This window comes from Chrysemys picta, unplaced genomic scaffold (genome assembly GCF_011386835.1).
Source record: "Chrysemys picta bellii isolate R12L10 unplaced genomic scaffold, ASM1138683v2 scaf4539, whole genome shotgun sequence".
Lineage (NCBI taxonomy): Eukaryota > Metazoa > Chordata > Testudines > Emydidae > Chrysemys > Chrysemys picta.
This window is the reverse complement of record NW_027057239.1, coordinates 1-4,000: the sequence shown is the minus strand read 5'-3', so window position 1 is coordinate 4,000 and position 4,000 is coordinate 1. Positions and strand designations below refer to the sequence as shown.

Here is a 4,000-nt window from a genome sequence, read left to right as displayed (position 1 = left end):
TTGGCTTTATGCTGGAAAGGCTCTTTCCAAGTCCTGTTAACCACCAACACCGCTGTGAAGTGCCAAGGACTGACTGCCTGGACCCATGCTTTTCACTGCAAAAAGACCCCTCCACCTCGGGAGGACTCTTTGACTAATGATAAGCCTATTTCTTCTTCTAGCCCTGCTGTGCCTTCTGGACAGCAGGAAAACGGAAAAAAAGACAAGGTGAAGTGCTAGTAACCTCTCCCTTGTCCACTGACAGACCTACTGTTGCTCTGAATTTTTCCAGAAAAAGCAAAACCATTACAGGGTGATGTGCTAGTAACCTCTCCCCTGTATGATGCTAAACCACACTGTTTCAGGAAAAGAGAAGAAGGAACACTTGCTTCCTTGAAACCACAAAGTCCAGAAATTCCTGACTACAAGAGACATTAAGAACTGACCCTGGTGAAGAAACAAAAAATTATAACCTGGAAAAAAAGAAACTTGTGGGACCCATGCTTGGGAACGTGGTATTGATTGGATTTTGGGGTTTATTCTACAGGCTGCGCCCTGTGTTTTGAATAAGTCCTTCAGTATGTATTGTCTTCCCTAATTGGATTTTAAATGATAAGTACCAAAGGCACCTTGTTGCCATTGCCCCTGCCATCTCCTCCATTACACTATTACCCCTGTAACACATCAAAATACAGACAATGACCCAGAAATTGCTGACAGAGATGGTATTGAATATCACTGAGGCTGGGAAGGCATTGCAGTGGGATCTAGCATGTTCAGGCTTGGCCCACTGCCCTTACAGACACATCAGGAGTACCATCTGATCTGTGGCCAGGGAGACATACTTGGAGACTTTCTGGGTGGAAGTGTAGATGTTCTCAATGCTCCTTCCAAGCATATGGACCGGTTGAGGGGGTGTGGCCTTCCACATACCAAATCCTGCCGGGTCCATGGGGAGGATGCATGTGGGATTGAGTAATTCACCAAGACATCTGGGAAATTAAACTACCTGGTATGCCCAGTTAATTTTAGTCAGTGCTCCTGGGATTACACCTGACAGGACGCTTACTTTTTCAAGTTAATGACAGCTGTGTGTATGTTAATGACACCACATTACAAGACATTTGGGTCCACCTGGCACAAGTATTGAATCAATCTTATTTCTGCCTGGCCGTTGCCCCGAAAATGCAAGGTCTGTTAAGTACTTGCCTTGTTCCTGTCTGCAAACCACCCAGCAACATCTGGGGTGTGAGACAGTGAAAGAAATGTGCTGTTTTAAGCTTACTGATAATAGCTTTGCATGCAATAGCAAATTGATATGCTGAAATGTTATGTTTAAGTTATCCGCCAGGACGTTTTTCCTCCTTGGTGGGATTATATCTAGTCATAGCCACTCTTAGAGTGGATAAAAACCCTTTTATAGTATGGGGTCTTAGTTTTGATTTTTGATGTTTTACTTTGCTGCTTTGTTTAGTGTATACCCAATCTAGTGGCATTGTGTATGCTACCCTGCGAGAGTGTTTTGTTTAAACACCGCATCTATAAAATAAAACAGGGGGGGATGTAGGGATGCATAGCTCCCGAATCGCCAGCCCACGGGCGCGGCAAACTGCTCCCATGGCTACGAGGCAGGAGTGACCTTCAATCCAGCGTTTGTGTTTGGGAAACTTATTTGGCTGATTTGATTGTACCCTCGCAGCTGGTGTTCACGCGCTCAAGAGATGGGTTCGTTATCTTATGTGCATGTATACTGCCTGGCTTTTCTATGCGCAAGAATGTAACCACTAAGAAGAGTTGTAAACAAAGTAAGGAGAGAAATAAAAACCCCAGGAAAGTTTTCCTGGGAGGCTTTTTGCAAGAGGCTTGTGAAGCTCTCTGGCTACCAACAAACCTGGCGTTCTGTTTCCTTTCCTGTGTCGTCACCACACTAAAGTAATTCCACTTCTATAATGAGTGCCATCATACTACCATGATGGAAATCTTATAAAAGCGTTAGATAGACTGGGGTCATTGAAGCTAATCTGTGTTTACACCAGTATAACAGAACTCAGAATCTAATCTATAGTGTATAATACTGACGAATATCGAGCCAGGAGTCCTATTTTATTTGTATCTGATTATTGTTAACATGCATTAGCCCCAAGTTAACTTCTGTATTTGAAGTTGAAAAGTATCTTGGGCTACATTCAGCACTTAGTTGAACCTGTTGATTTCTGGGTGGCCATAGGGTGGCCATAAGGTGGTACCTTAGGGCAGCATTTGGTCCCTTAGTGGAGATCCAAACCACTGGTGACTGTGTGTTATAGAGACTCTATGCCCCATTTGCAGAGGCGATGAGTCTGTTACAGCCCTGCCGTGCCTACAAAGCCTTGGTTCTTTAGCTCAATCTATAGTAGCTCATGCTTTTAGCTCTGGATCAGAGCCGGCTTTAGGCCGATTCCCCCGATTCTCCTGAATTGGGCCCCGTGCCTAAAAGGGCCTCGCACCCCGTGCCTAACAGGGCCCTGTGCCCAGTGTCCTTTTTAATTTTTACTCACCCAGCGGCGCTCCGGGTCTTTGGCGGCACTTCAGCAGCGGGTCCTTCACTCCCTCCGGCTCTTCGGCGGCACGTGAAGGACCCGCCGCCGAATTGCTGCTGAAGACCCAGAGCGAGTGAAGGACCCACTGCCAAAGACTCGGAGCGCCGCCCGGTGAGTACAAGCCCCACAAATCAGACCCCCCACTTCCTAAAGCCGGCCCTGCTCTGGATGTCCCCAACTCAACCCTCAGCATGTCGGCCAAGAGGGCAGCTGGCACAGTTGCTCCTGTGTTACTTACAGTCGGTGCCAACAATAGCACTGAGCAGATTCAAAGAGGCCACACGAACAGCCTCATTCTCAATCTCCAGCTGCGAGTGCAGAAATGCTATCAGATCATCAGGAGAAGAACGGGCTGCAAGGGAACAAATCACGTCCTCACTGACAACAGAACTCTTATTCTTACCATACCTGACAAAGGAAGTTACAAGGAAACCACTGTGCAACTCAGAGTCTCTTCCCCTTACCTAGCAGAACTACACAATCCAACAACTCTGCGTGATTTTCCGTGCTGAGCGGCTTAGCTTGAGAACAGATCTGTGGGAAGAAGGGAAATGGTCAAAGAAAAACTAATCAGAAGCAATTGAAAAGAAAAGGTTCAATTAATTTCTAAGCTTCCACTTCCTACTTGTCCAAATAGAGGTCTGAACCCCAGGTAGATGGTACTGAATGCACAGCAAGAATCAAACACAATGACCAATACATTCGATAAGAGAAGCTAAAGGGTTTTGAGCAGCAGAGCTGATCGAATCAAGACACAGCCACAGTTTTTACTATACAACTCTGACTCCCCCTGATAATCAGCTTATGGTGAAATTGCTTTACAAACTGAGCTGGATATTAGCTAAGAAAATGAGACCGCTACCTGCTTACTCCTGAGCATGCAGAAATCAGTAAGGCATGAGGAGGTGCCCCGGCTCTGCACTATCATTCGATAGATTTTTATTGTTAATATGCTTCAGATCTGCTGTGCCTAAGCTCAAGGGATCCAAGCAAAACCACCCCTCACCTGGTTGTGCAGAGCACTGCAGATGGCTTGAAACTTCTCTTTAGGTAGAGGGATCTTATATTCAAAAGAGACCTCCAAGAGCTGTCTCAGACTCTGCAACAGAGGGTGAAAGTCAGATGGTGGCACACACAGGAGCAATATGTAGTGATTGAAGCAGCTTCAGGGGATTCCTAGATTCCAAGGCTGAAACGGATTATTGCCATCATCTAGTCTGACCTCCGGTACAACACAAGCCATAGACCTTGCCCAGAATAATTCCCAGAGCAGAGCTTTTAGAAAAACATCCCAATCTCAATTTAAAAACTGTCAGTGAGGGAGAATCCACCTCGGCCCTTGGTAAATGGTTCTAATGGTTAATTATTTCACCATTAAAAATGTACGCCGTATTTCCAGTCTGAATGTGTCTAGCTTCAGTTTCTAGCCATTGGATCAAGTT

At 45.7% G+C, this 4,000-nt stretch overlaps 1 long non-coding RNA gene across 1 annotated transcript; it reads right to left on the bottom strand.

The window, feature by feature from the left end:
* Positions 1–2,814: 2,814 nt before the first annotated feature.
* On the bottom strand, positions 2,815–3,656 carry LOC122173058 (uncharacterized). Its single transcript, XR_006173586.2, has 3 exons — positions 3,565–3,656; positions 3,023–3,092; positions 2,815–2,910 (listed from the first exon to the last, which is right to left on the bottom strand). It is a non-coding gene; the product is annotated as an uncharacterized LOC122173058 (long non-coding RNA).
* Positions 3,657–4,000: the final 344 nt, after the last annotated feature.